We start from the raw sequence: 15,517 nt of genomic DNA on the forward strand, positions 1-15,517 counted from the left end.
AGTTTTTTCCAATTAAAGGACAATCGAAACGGGATTTGTTTGTTTATTTCAGAGTCGCCACTTGGGAGGTTTAAGGTGTCCCAAGTCACCAATTTTGATCCCGAATCAAGGAAATAAATGACTCCATATTACAGTCTGCGTACCAGAAATCCGGGTAAGGAATTCTGTTAACCCGGGAGAAGGTGTTAGGCATTCCCGAGTTACGTGATTCTAGCACGGTCGCTCAACTGTTATATTCGGCTTGATTATCTGATTTTATACAAATATGAACTTATGTGCAAATTTTAACTTTTTACCGCTTTCATAATTATTATTATTTTTTACAAGGAATTGCAACGTCGTGAAAACATACCTCGAATCACGTTACATCAATGTACACGTGATTATTGACATATCTCGACTCGGTTGAGATTTGGATTTGGGTCACATAAATGTGCACCCGAGTTAAGGAAAATAAATTATTAAAGGTGCGCTTAAAGCAACTAGCGTGTTTTTATTTTGGGGAAAGCCATGAAAGTCGCTTAAACGGCATGTCCCGAATTCTAAGTATTTTATATATATACATTTAGAGGGCCCCGCGCTTTGTACATTTTTGTTTGTCGAGGCTCGTCTCATTCCTTATGAAAAGAATTTGCAACGTCATGGAAATGCATCTCAGACCACGCCACAATCAATGTACCCGTGGTTAGAGACACATTTCGATTCCGTTGAGATTGGGATTTGGGTCACATAAATGTGCACCCGAGTTTAAGGAGATAACATTATTAAGTACGCGCTTAAAGAGACTGTCGCGTTATTATTCTGGGAGGGCCGTGAGATTTGCTAAACGGCCCATCCTGGAAACTGAATGCTTCGATAATATACATTTAACGAGGGCCCCGCAGCTCGTGCATTTTTATTTGTCGAGGCTCATCTCGTCTTTATTTTTAAAGGATATCCTATAGCAACTACGTTTCTTGTCGCATTTTGTTTCTACTAATTGAAAACAGAAAATAGTCCTAGTTAATTACATGCTTGCAGATTATTTATAGCAGGGTCCGAAATGCTTTTACGGAGTAAGGAAACGCAACCATGCATACGGGCCGCTGATCGAACATTATGGGCCCAAATCCAGCTCATGCGGAATGGGCCAGACCTGGGCCACTGTTTATCCGGGGCGGGTCTGTTTGGTCTGTTTTGACCTGGGCTCGACCTTCATCAAGTTGAGATTGCAAGCTTTTGGTTCTTTGTCTTAACATGTGGTTTACTAGTTATATGAGACCATTTATCAGAAGAGAAAGAGCTTAGCTAATGATGTACAGTTTTCATGCTTGGCATACATTACAGAACATATTACAAAGTAAAACTAAGTCTGAGATGCAACCTATTTCATTGGGAATATTTTCACCTATCAGCATACATATGTAAACTATCATTTAGCTATTCTATATTGATATACACTGGGCATACAGGCTGCTTCTATTGTCAATACAGGAATGAAAATTATCGTATAGTACATGATATCTAATATAACAATCTATGTATGAAAGTCAACTTCAAGTCTTTTTCTGTTTGTATTCATGCTCAATGTTCCAATTACATTTGATAGTGCATTGGTTGTGTACCTGGTATAGAGGACAAAGAAGAAAGGAATTATCAGCTGGGCAGTATGCAGTAAACACAGCAACAGCAGATACACAGCAACAAATCAACAATCACAAGTATTTTCCACAGTCCACAGACAACCAGCAACAATTTCCAGAACAAGAAAACCAACAGATGGTCGAGCACCAAACAAGTGATCCCAGAAAAGAGTAGTGAAAGAAACAGAGTGTTCTATGCAGCAACACCAGCAGTCCAACAATCACAAGCAGCTCAATCAGTGCAAACAACAGAACTTGGCCGAGACAACTTGACCAAATACAAACTCTTCTGTAACTTTCAGACAGTGTTTTGGTTACAGTGTTTACTAGAAATTTTCTTATGTTTTCAGTTTTTCTTTAAGCTCACAAGACCTCTCTTAAGACTCAAAATTTTCCAGCCCTTTTTAAGTTCTGAAATGGCCTATTTATAAGCCAAACGACCCAGTGCAGCCAAGCTGCCTGGGTCCTCCCACTTGCAGACTGCCCATACTCTTTAAACCCATGCTTAAGCATCTTTTGATGCCAGCCATTTTGTTCCCCACGCCTGGCTTTTCTTTAATCAAAGGTTATGGGTTCATTTAAGTATTCATTTTAAACCCCATACTCTTGTGTCTTGTTCCCCATTGGTATTAGTTTAATCCCAAATTAGTACCCTACTTGTCAGCTCATTTAAACTAAGCCTTTTTGTTCTTCTCAAACCCCAGACTACCCCTGTTAAACCCTGTTTATTACTGCCCTGCCCTTCGCAGCATCAGGGCATTCTGAACTCATGAAAGTTTAAATTCAGGACTGCCCTAGCCTGATTCTTTTAATTTGTTTACAAGGCAGTTACAAGCTAGTGGTCACAGCTAATGTCAAGCATCTAATTAACAATCAACAGCTCCATTCACTTATGTGAAGTTGTACGAATTAGAATATTTGAACATTCAGTCGTAGGAAGTTAATCGACGACATTTATCAAGTCGACTATACTAATTATAACAGGTGGCAATCAGTCGTTCATATAAACAATACGTACAGGGACCCAAAGGGCATCAGACAACTTTTGTTCAATTATTGGGAACCTATATGAATTATTTATGCGACGACTAATCTAATCGGACATGTATATCACAGAATACGTTCAAAACATACACAGAAGACAATCGACCAAATAAAAGGTCTTTACAAGGACGGAAGAAATTAAGAAAGTATCAGAAAATACCGAACAAACACAACAGAACATGCTAACAGACTCATCCACACAAAAACAGAAAAGGAAAACTTACTAGAAAATGTTCAAAGCAGGCCGACCCCAGTCCGAATTAGATTTGACCATTTGAGGCCAAACAAACTCTAACCAGGGTGTTCTCAACCGAGAACACCTTGGTTAAGGTCTATTAGACCTCAAACCCTTTATGAAGCAGGTCGGATTCCTCAGGCTCTTGTGTTCTAAGGTTCAGATTCTCAGATTTGATTTTTTAGAAGTTGTGGGTAGATTCGGACCAAACCAAGCTTGGTTTGGTCACGAGGAGGGTCAGGGGAGTGTCTGGTATGAAGATGGGGTGGTTTGGCATAGATCGCGTTTTGTCTCGAATCTTCAAATCCAGATTCGAGACGATGGGAGGTGATTTGAGGCTAGGGAGTAACAGATCCATGTTCAGGAGAGCGAGGGGGTCTTAGGGTGTTCAGGAAGTGGTCACCGGCGTTCATGCCGCCGGGTTCTGGTGAAAGGGAACCTAGGGCGGCTGCTAGGGTTTGGGGTTTCAGGGCTTGGGGAAGGAGACGAGTGAAGGGTGGGGTTCGGATAGGGGCGTGGGGTGTGAGGGAAAGCTTATATACGGAGTAGGGGATTGGATCTGAGCCGTTAGATCAGATGATCTCAACGGCTTGGATCTGATGGTAAGAAATGAGACGGGGTCGTTTGATATTTAAACGGGGTCGTTTGGTTTAAGTGAGGGGCTGGGCTGAACCGGTTATTGGGTCGGGTTATGTTAAATGGATCTGGGGGTGTGATCCTGGCCGTCGATCCACTCGAGATCAACGGCCCAGCTTAGACGGGACAGAACGACGCCGTTTGGACCGTGTCCGGGCAGCCTGTGTTTGGGCTGTTTTTGGGCCTTAAAATTTTGAAACAAATAGGCCCAATCCGATTTTTCTAAATAATTTGCACTCTTTTCCTTTGTTTTCTAATTTTAAAATTCAACTAAATTAAAATGAGTTTAAAACACACACTAATCAACACTTAACACAATCATCACACACGTATTACAAATTCTTTAAATGATTAAATCAACAGCCTAAAATAAAAGACGCATATTTTGTGAATTTTCTTTTAATGACTGAATTATGGCTTAATTAACATGACATACATATTTTGTATTTTACTTGATAAGATAAAAATGAAAAATGGACAGAACCACGAGTGACTACCAGCATATATCACGTAAAATCAAAAATTGTACAACGAGGAATCAATGATTGTATTTTGGAGTGATTGTCCGTGGAGCAAAAATCACGTGCTTACAGCTGCCCCTCTTTGCCCGAAGACACGAAGGGTTTTCGCGCAAAGATAAAGCGGGCGATTTTTGCTCGTCTGAGTACTCCGTGTGAAGCATTTTTTGAAAAAGATTTGACCGAACCTTTGCTTCAGAGGTTTCTTACATATCCTGGGCTGAACAGGAATCAGGTCAATGTAGTTCGGGAAATTTTGGTAGCTGGGACTACCGTGTGACTGTAGTGCTCGCTGTTGTTGTGCGCTGTTGCATGTTGCTGTAGGATGCTACTGCTCACCGATCTCCTTGTTACATTGTTCTTGAAAGGAAAAACAAGAAGCTAAGCTAGAGTATGAGATCTCATCTATCTTCAACTTGTTCTTGTTGCCTTGCTTTCTTGTCGGCTAACGCTTTCCTCTTATGCCTTTATTTTGCGAACTTGGGAGATGATGCTGGTCCTTCGCCTTTTCTGAATGCCAGTTTTCATCACTTTGCTTGATCTGCTGGGAACATGGCCCTCTTCTTTAATTCTTCCAATGGTTTCTTCAGTGGTATCACAGTTTGTTATGTTGGGCGTGCTATAACGTTCCCAAACTGCTTCTTTTGAGACGCGTTCCTTCTTCCTTTTGAATCGCGCTTGCTTTTGCAGCCTTCTGCTTCATGGCGCTAGGGATTTTGTTGTTTCCTGCTTGGGGATCTCTGTTGTAACCTTCCGTCTTCAGGTGGGGTTACCGATTCCAAAATCTAGAGCTAAAAGTATTCCTGCATTTTATTGGTGGGCGACCTAGAACTTAAATGTATTCCCTTATTTTACTGGTGGGCGACCTAGAACTTAAAAGTATTCCCGCATTTTACTGGTGGGCGACCTCGAACTTAAATTTATTCCCGCATTATACTGTTGGGCGACCTAGAACTTAAAAGTATTCCCGCATTTTATTGGTGGGCGGCCTAGAACTTAAATGTATTCCCGCATTATACTGGTGGGCGACCTAGAACTTAAAAGTATTCCCGCATTATACTGGTGGGCGACCTAGAACTTAAATGTATTCCCGCATTATACTGGTGGGCGACCTAGAACTTAAATGTATTCCCGCATTATACTGGTGGGCGACCTAGAACTTAAATGTATTCCCGCATTATACTGGTGGGCGACCTAGAACTTAAATGTATTCCCGCATTATACTGGTGGGTGACCTAGAACTTAAATGTATTCCCGCATTATACTGGTGGGCGACCTAGAACTTAAAAGTATTCCCGCATTATACTGGTGGGCGACCTAGAACTTAAATGTATTCCCGCATTATACTGGTGGGCGACCTAGAACTTAAAAGTATTCCCGCATTTTACTGGTGGGCGACCTAGAACTTAAATGTATTCCCGCATTATACTGGTGGGCGACCTAGAACTTAAATGTATTCCCGCATTATACTGGTGGGCGACCTAGAACTTAAATGTATTCCCGCATTATACTGGTGGGCGACCTAGAACTTAAAAGTATTCCCGCATTATACTGGTGGGCGACCTAGAACTTAAATGTATTCCCGCATTATACTGGTGGGCGACCTAGAACTTAAAAGTATTCCCGCATTATACTGGTGGGCGACCTAGAACTTAAAAGTATTCCCGCATTATACTGGTGGGCGACCTAGAACTTAAATGTATTCCCGCATTATACTGGTGGGCGGCCTAGAACTTAAATGTATTCCCGCATTATACTGGTGGGCGACCTAGAACTTAAATGTATTCCCGCATTATACTGGTGGGCGACCTAGAACTTAAATGTATTCCCGCATTATACTGGTGGGCGACCTAGAACTTAAATGTATTCCCGCATTATACTGGTGGGCGGCCTAGAACTTAAAAGTATTCCCGCATTATACTTGGTGGGCGGCCTAGAACTTAAATGTATTCCCGCATTATACTGGTGGGCGGCCTAGAACTTAAATGTATTCCCGCATTATACTGGTGGGCGACCTAGAACTTAAATGTATTCCCGCATTATACTGGTGGGCGACCTAGAACTTAAAAGTATTCCCGCATTATACTGGTGGGCGACCTAGAACTTAAATGTATTCCCGCATTATACTGGTGGGTGACCTAGAACTTAAATGTATTCCCGCATTATACTGGTGGGCGACCTAGAACTTAAATGTATTCCCGCATTATACTGGTGGGCGACCTAGAACTTAAATGTATTCCCGCATTATACTGGTGGGCGACCTAGAACTTAAATGTATTCCCGCATTATACTGGTGGGCGACCTAGAACTTAAATGTATTCCCTCATTATACTGGTGGGCGACCTAGAACTTAAATGTATTCCCGCATTATACTGGTGGGCGACTTAGAACTTAAATGTATTCCCGCATTATACTGGTGGGCGACCTAGAACTTAAATGTATTTAAATTGTTTCCCCCGTTCCTCCGAGAAAATTTTTGACAATTGGCAGAAAATTTTCTGCCCCGATTTTTGGTGACTTCCCTGGCGTTGCATCTCGCTGCCATCATCAATCCTTTGTTTTCCTGCAGCAGACAAAAGGGTTTAATTAGTTTTAATCGTGGTGGTAGAGGGTGCCCTTCCGGCGGATGATTTTTCCTCTCTTCCCTTTTCCTTGCTCTATGTCCCCATAATTGGGGAGTGGACAAAATTGCCTGCTGGGGGTCTCTAGCCTGCTGGGGCTTGTTTTTAATTTGTTCCTTTTTCTGCTTTCTCTTTAAGCACATGCTGTGGGAATCTGCTTTTACTCCCGAAACCATTCCCTTTGGAGCTTACTTCCTCCAAAACTGCGAGGCACGATTATTGCATTGCCTAGGGCCGGCTTTTAAGACTGTTTGTGTTATTCTGCATTGGATGAACTCCCCTTCGGTCTCTGGTAGTAATCTTTGAAAAATCCTTTTCAAGACAAATTTTAGGAAGAGAAATAAAAGCTAGAAAAGGAGAAAATCTTTCTGAACCAATATTTGGTGGGAGAAGAAACTCAGAAGAACTTATCTGGAGGACATGACTGGTCCTCGTGATCATGAAGTGCACCATAGATTCCCGACCTAGTCTATTTGTATCAATCGATTTGCCCGATGGTTTGACTTGCTGGGGATGATAAATGACTGTCCACTTCGTTGTGAATGTGGTCGCTTTTTGTTGATCTGTCTTGTCGCCTCACAGTGCCCTTCGAGGGGTTTTCACCAATGAGACTCTCTCTTTTCTCTCATCTCCCGGCGCCTTATGGTGCCTGTGAAGGTTTTCACCAATAAGACTCTCTCATTTCATATCTCTCATCTTACGTCGCCTTTCGGTGCCTATGAAGGTTTTCACCGATAAGACTCTCTCATTTTATTTCTTTATTTGAAGAATCGGGGTGTTATCGATACGATCCTCTCTTCTGGAGACCCCTTTGACCATCAATTCAATCCCGGTCTTATGATTCTTCTTTGCGGGGGATCGGTGTATTATTCTCGGCCTTATTTGCCTGACTTGGCATCTCTTGGATATTGATCGGGGGGTCTTTTGGACGTTGATGTTGGTTTTGGTGTGGGGTTAAAGAAAGGCTATAAAAATGAAAATAATTTGATGGGTGATGTGCTACAACTTTTGGAATTAAACCTTTGTTGGAACTTAAAACATAATTACTGCCCCAGTTTTCTTGCTTGGGGAATTTATTTTTTACACTTATGTTGCGCTATGTGCGTTACGCGCACTGTGCCTATTATGCACACTATGTACATTATGCATCCTATATTCACTATGATGCATACTATGACCGAGCCGTGAGGCGCCTACGTATCCTCTTTGAGGAATCAGGTCAAACGTAGTTCCCACGGTTTTGCATTTCTTATGATTTTATCTTCTTTTTTCTTTGTTTTTTTTTTCATTTTTTTTTCCATTAGTGATTCCAAAAGAGGGGTATGAAAGAATAACTTAAGGCTCAATGGGGGAAGCAAGGGTTAAAAAGTGTGTGGATAGAAGAAAGAATTGCCTCCGTCATCTCGTTATCCAATAAATGCCAAATACAAACAAATAAACCAAAATTGCCATAATTAAAGAAATTACGCATAATATCTCTTGACTGCGTCTGAATTGATAGCCATGTCGACACATCTACCCTCGACATCTGTCAAACACAAGGCACCGTTGGACAATACTCTGGTCACGATATAAGGCCCTTGCCAATTTGGGGCGAATTTGCCTTTCGCCTCGACCTGATGTGGGAGGATCTTCTTCAATACCTGCTGCCCTACTTCAAACTTCCTGGGGCGCACCTTCTTATTATATGTTCTTGCCATTCTCTTCTGGTACAGCTGACCATGGCACACTGCTGTCAATCTTTTCTCATCTATCAGGCTCAACTGTTCCAATCGAGCTTTGACCCATTCATCATCATTAATCCCGGCTTCAGCGACAATTCGGAGGGACGGAATTTCGACTTCCGCTGGTATTACAGCCTCAGTTCCGTACACCAACAAATAAGGAGTTGTGCCTATGGAAGTTCGGACGGTGGTGCGGTAACCCAACAAAGCAAAGGGTAATCTCTCGTGCCATTGTCTGGACCCTTCCACCATTTTTCGCAGTATCTTCTTGATATTCTTATTGGCTTCGACTGCTTCATTCGCCTTGGGACGATATGGGGTGGAATTGTGGTGTGTAATCTTGAATTGTTGGCATACCTCTCTCATCAAGCTGCTATTAAGATTCGCGCCGTTATCCGTGATGATCACTTTTGGGATCCCAAATCTGCAGATGATATGGGAATGAACAAAGTCCACCACTGCCTTTTTGGTTACCGATTTGAAGGTTTTAGCCTCAACCCATTTGGTGAAGTAATCAATGGCCACTAGAATGAACCTATGACCGTTAGATGCTGATGGCTCGATGGGCCCAATGACATCCATGACCCATGCCACAAACGGCCAGGGTGCTGACATCGTATGTAACTCTGTTGGCGGAGAATGAATCAAATCTCCATGTATCTGGCACTGATGGCATTTCCTCACGAAAGTGATACAGTCGTGTTCCATGGTGAGCCAATAACACCCTGTTCGAAGGATCTTTCTTGCCAATACATATCCGCTCATGTGTGGCCCACAAACTCCAGCATGTACCTCTGCCATAACCGTCGTTGCTTGACTGGCATCTATGCATCTCAACAATCCCAAATCTGGGGTTCTTTTGTGCAATATTCCTCCGCTGAGGAAGAAACCATTCGACAAACGCCGAAGGGCTCTTTTTGGTCTCCAGAGGCATGTTCTGGATATATCCCCATTCTGAGGTATTCCTTGATATCATGAAACCAGGGTTCGCCATCTGCTTCTTCTTCTACGGTATTGCAGTAGGCGTGCTGATCACGGACCTGGATGTGCAGAGGATCAACATACATTTTGTCAGGGTGGTGCAGCATTGATGCTAAGGTGGCCAAGGCATCCGCAACCTCATTGTGAACTCTCGGGATGTGTTTGAATTTCACCGATCGAAATTGCTTGCTCAGATCAGGCAAGCATTGTCGGTATGGTATGAGTTTTAGATCTCGCGTTTCCCATTCACCCTGAATCTGGTGTACCAAGAGGTCCGAGTCTCCCAAGACCAAGACATCTTGGACATCCATGTCGGCAGCCAAGCGCAGACCCAGAATGCAAGCCTCATACTCGGCCATATTGTTGGTGCAATAGAAGCATAGTTGAGCCGTAACAGGATAATGGCGTCCTGTTTCAGAAATGAGTACTGCTCCTATTCCAACCCCTTTTGCGTTTGCAGCTCCATCGAAGAAAAGCTTCCAACCCGGTTCCTCAGGTAATTCCAACTCATTTGTATGCATTACCTCTTCGTCAGGAAAATACGTTCTTAAGGGCTCGTATTTTTCATCAACGGGATTCTCCGCCAAATGGTCTGCCAGCGCCTGGGCTTTCATGGCCGTCCTCGTCACATAGATGATATCAAACTCTGTGAGCAGAATTTGCCATTTTGCCAACCTTCCCGTGGGCATAGGTTTCTGAAAGATATACTTCAATGGGTCCAAACGGGATATGAGATAAGTAGTATACGAAGACAGGTAGTGCTTCAACTTCTGAGCTACCCAAGTTAAGGCACAACATGTTTTCTCGAGTTGAGTGTACTTGACCTCATGTACTGTGAATTTCTTGCTAAGATAGTAGATGGCCTGCTCCTTCCTTCCTGTGTCATCATGTTGCCCCAATACACAACCAAATGAATTTTCTAAGACCATTAGGTAAAGAATTAAGGGCTTCCCAGACTTCAGCGGGACCAATACTGGTGGATTAGACAGATACCCTTTGATTTGGTCGAAGGCATCCTGACACTCTGTCGTCCAACCTACCGCAGCATCCTTTCTCAGCAACCGAAATATGGGCTCACAAGTTGCTGTGAGTTGGGCGATGAACCTGCTGATGTAATTGAGTCTACCCAGCAAACTCATTACCTCTGTTTTGTTCCTTGGCGGTGGCAAATCTCGGATGGATTCAATTTTGGATGGGTCTAACTCAATCCCCCGTCGACTGACGATGAATCCTAGCAGCTTTCCTGATGGAACCTCGAATGCGCATTTGGCCGGGTTGAGCTTGATATCATACCTTCGGAGTCTTTGGAAAAATCTCCTTAGGTCTGCTACATGGTCTTCCTGACGCCAAGATTTGATGATCACATCGTCGATGTACACCTCGATTTCTTTGTGTATCATGTCATGAAACACAGCAGTCATTGCTCGCATGTATGTTGCCCCTGCATTCTTCAATCCGAACGGCATTACCCGATAGCAGTAAGTTCCCCATGGCGTAATAAACGCTATTTTTTCCGCATCTTCCTCGTCCATTAGGATCTGATGATAACCCGCATAGCAATCTACAAAGGATCCGATCTCGCGCCCCGCGCAATTATCGATCAAGATATGGATGTTGGGCAATGGAAAATTGTCCTTGGGACTTGCTTTGTTGAGGTTGCGGTAGTCGACGCATACCCTGATTTTTCCATCCTTCTTTGGGACTGGTACCACATTGGCCAACCACTCGGGATATCGAGTGACCCGAATGACCTTCGCTTGCAACTGCTTAATTACTTCTTCTTTGATCTTTACACTCATTTCTGTTTTAAATTTCCTTAGTTTTTGCTTGACCGGAGGGTATGCCGGGTCAGTGGGTAATTTGTGGACCACTAAATTGGTGCTTAATCCAGGCATATCGTCATATGACCATGCAAAAACATCTTTGAATTCCATGAGGGTTTTGATCAATTCTTCTCTGACATTCGGCTCAATGTGGATGCTAATTTTGGTCTCTTGGATGTTATCAGCGTCTCCTAGATTCACAGCCTCAGTGTCATTTAGGTTAAGCTTGGGTTTCTCTTCAAATTGGCACAGTTCTCGGTTTATCTCTTCGAAGGCTTCACCTTCGTCACATTCAGATTCATCATCACAAACGACCTCTTGCATCATTGAGTCGGATTCGGATTGATTTATTAGACTAGGTCGAAGATCCGCTGTGCATGCCATGTCATTAGAACCAGTAAAAAGAGAACTGTTCAGAAAGAAAAAGAACAAAACAAAATTAAAATGGGACAAAAGAAAAGAACTTTATTAAACTTGCGGGATAAAAGGGTTCACACTTTTACAAAAACTAAAGTAAAATTTGGATTACACCCTTGAATAATCCGGACAAAACAAAACACACAAAACATAAATCAAAGCCTACTACCAAGACTCCCCTCGGACAGGAAGAGGAGTAACTGTCCAATTGTTGGTCTTGGCCTCAGGCCCCACAAACTGTATCTCTGCTCTGCTGGAACCTTCTCCAGCTTCCACCATACTGATATCCGCGAATAGCCTCTCAAAACTCTGATTCAGGTCTTCATTTATACCGATCTAAGGTCCTAGAATCTTTGGGACCGGTGACCCCTTGGCACTTGTTTTAACAAAAGACCTTGAGAGACGGGGCACCGGCTAAGGCAGAAACCAGACCCTCTTCTTCATTTTTCGCGCTTGCTTCCTATCTGTTGCTGTTGGTTTGAACCCCAATCCGAAAGTTTCCAGATTTTTAGGTAAGGTGACAGGTTGGACAATCCCTTGAAGCTCGACTCCCAGGCCTTTTCCTGGCACAAATCCATTACCCAGCATTTCTGAGACCATCATGACTGTTGCGGCAGCTACCCTAGGGTGCGGGATGATTTCTCCTTCAGAAATTTTGTTGGCCGATCCTGTGTCGAAAATCTGGTAGACCCAAGGACCTTTGTCATCAGCAGTCTCTATGCAAGGTACGATGGCTCCGCCCATGGTGCACGTTGTATCCTCGCCGTGTAACACGACCTCTTGTCTTTCCCACTCGAACTTCACCATCTGATGTAGGGTGGAGGGCACCGCCTTGGCTGCATGAATCCATGGTCGTCCTAACAGCAGGTTGTAAGATACTGTGGCGTCTAATACCTGGAATTCCATGGTAAACAGGACTGGACCGATGGTCAGTTCAAGTACAACATCCCCCACAGTGGCTGTTCTGTTTCCGTCAAACCCTCGGACATAGATACTGTTCTTGTGGATCCTTCTGTGGTCGATCTTTAACTGGTTCAAGGTAGATAGTGGGCAAATATTGGCGCTTGAGCCGTTATCCACCAATACTCGAGTTACCACCGAGTCTTCACATTTGACAGCTAAGTATAGAGCTTTATTATGCTCCGTACCTTCCAATGGCAGGTCATCATCTGAGAATGTTACCCTGTTTACCTAGAAAATCTTGCTGGCAATGGTTTCCAGGTGGCTTACAGAAATCTCACTGGGTATATGAGCTTCGTTCAATATCTTCAGCAGGGCCCGACGATGCTCCTCAGAATAGATTAGTAATGACAACAGTGAGATCTGGGCCGGTGTTTTTCTCAGCTGTTCGACCACAGAATAGTCATGTACTTTCATCTTCCTCAGGAACTCTTCAGCCTCTTCTTCGGACACAGGTTTCTTGGTTGCAACTGGGTTGGTTCTTCTTAGCTCCACCGAAGCAAAACATTGACCTGATCGAGTCAGCCCTTGCGCTTCACAACTGACTTCTTCCACCTATTTTCCTTTGTACATCACCACCGCCTTTTCATATTTCCAAGGCACAGCCCTGCTGTCAATCATCGGCAGTTAGACCACAGGCTTTATGGTCACCAGTTCTCTACATACCCCTTTTAACACGACTGTCGGTGTGGGCGGGATCCCTGATACTACCAACTTGCTTGGCTCCGGTTTGCTTGTTATGGCGGACGGGCTTTTTCCCAATATCACCACCGGCTTGACGCCTTCTCCCTACGACTGTACACTCGTTCCTCCACTGGTTGAGACTTCTTTCGGGGTGGCTTGGATCATCATCACTGTTTGTGAGGGTTTTCTCAATTCTCCTCCCTCACACACCAACTCAATCATGTGAGTTTCATGGTGCGTTGGCAGTGGGTTTTGGTTGATGTTAGGAGCTTCTGGTGTCTGGACCTCGATCTTATTGGTGTCGATAAGATCCTGTATGGCATGCCTTAATTTCCAGCACTTCTCGGTATCATGCCCGAGCATCCCTGAGCAGTATTCACAACTGATTGATCGATCCAAATTCTGAGGTGGGGGATTTGGTTCTCGAGTCTGGACAGGACTAACCAAACCCAATTGCCTCAGCTTGTGGAACAAAGCGGTGTAGGTTTCTCCCAACTCCGTGAAAGTTCTCTGCTTCCGTAACCTGTCATTCCTAGCATCTGGATTTCCCCGGAAGCCTGCCCCTGAAGGGTTTTTATACGCCCTCGGTGGAGGATAGGTGTTTTGTGGTGGTGCATATATGTTCTGGGGAACCGGCGCGCGCCATTGTGGGCGACCCGGAGGTTGAGTGTATGTTTGGGCCTGGTGTACGGAACAATGTGGTTCTCGAGGTGGATAGAAATTTTGTGGTGGGTTGTATGGGTATTCTGACCTGTGAGGTCTGGGTTGGTTGTAGTGCGGCCTGCCAGCCCTAGACCAACTGCCTGCCTCGATCGTGGCAACCTCTTCTTTCTTTCTTCTCAGCGCACCTCCCGTGCCGCTTTGAATAGCCTGGGTTGTGGCCTTGAGTGCTGAATAGTTCAAGATCTTGTCAAACCTCAAACCCTCTTCTATCATGACCCCTATCTTGACCACCTCGTTGAAAGATTTTCCAACCGTTGTCACCAAGTGACCAAAGTAGGTTGGATCCAATATCTGCAAGAAATAGTCCACCATCTCTCCCTCTCACATGGGAGGATCGACTCTAGCTGCTTGTTCTCTCCAGCGGAACCCGAACTCGCGAAAACTTTCCCCGGGTTTCTTCCTAGTTCTCAATAATGTGAGACGGTCGGGGACTATCTCAAGATTGTACTGCAAATGACCCGCAAAAGCCTGCGCCAGATCATCCCACGTGTACCACCTGCTGGAATCCTGCCTGGTATACCATTCTAGTGCAGATCCGCTCAGACTTTGGCCGAAATAAGCTATCAGCAGCTCATCCTTGCCGCATGCCCCTCTCATTTTGCTACAGAATCCCCGCAAGTGTGCCATGGGATCACCGTGCCCTTCATATAAATAAAACTTAGGCATCTTAAACCCAGCCGGGAGTTGGACGTCTGGAAAAGGGCAAAGATCTTTGTATGCTACGCTGACTTGATTGCCCAGCCCGTGCAAGTTCCTGAAGGATTGTTCCAGGCTTTTGAACTTTCTTAATACTTCATCCTGTTCAGGGGCCTTAGCCGGCTTCTCAATCTCTGTCGGCACTTCCAAATGTGGATTTTAAGCCTGTGGTTCGGGGGCATGAAACGTAGGCTCCGGGGGGTAGTATTGTGTATCGTGAGCCTGAAACAATGGCTCACTGGTCGTTCTTTGCAAAGGGGCTGATGTTGGTCCCACAAAAATGGGAATATTGGGTGTTGGGAGAGGCTGATGGGGTGGTGGAGCTTGGGAATCATGAGGGATTCTTTCTTGATGATAAAGGGGATTTGGGCGGCTCGTGGAAGGGCCAGAGTGAGGGTATTCCGGCATGTGTCCCAGTGTTTCAGGGCTCTTTTGTGTTTTGGCTAGGGCTAGCTGCATTGCATTCATCTCTAGTCCTATCCTTTCAATCTTTTCCATCGCTTCTTTTAGCAACTGGCTCATTGGCCTTTCTTCCTCATTACTATTCTCTAAAGTAGTCATGCTTGTTGCTACCGGTCCTTTGGATCTGGTTTGGTATGAGTGTGTTGCCAGAGTTCTTTAACAACTAACTTGTCTGGATCAGACAACAACAAACTTTGTTAGCGTTAGAGTTTAACAGATTTGATCATAACACATAGAGGATGCAATGCACCTAGGCAGTTAACCGTTTCTACATGCTTTGCTTCAAACAACATGCGTCATCCCGGTTTGCTCATTCGTCCCTTTTTAAAGTATTTTGGGAAACCCTGTGTTTTATTTTATTATGTATTTTC

Source organism: Nicotiana tabacum, chromosome 20 (genome assembly GCF_000715075.1).
Source record: "Nicotiana tabacum cultivar K326 chromosome 20, ASM71507v2, whole genome shotgun sequence".
NCBI lineage: Eukaryota > Viridiplantae > Streptophyta > Magnoliopsida > Solanales > Solanaceae > Nicotiana > Nicotiana tabacum.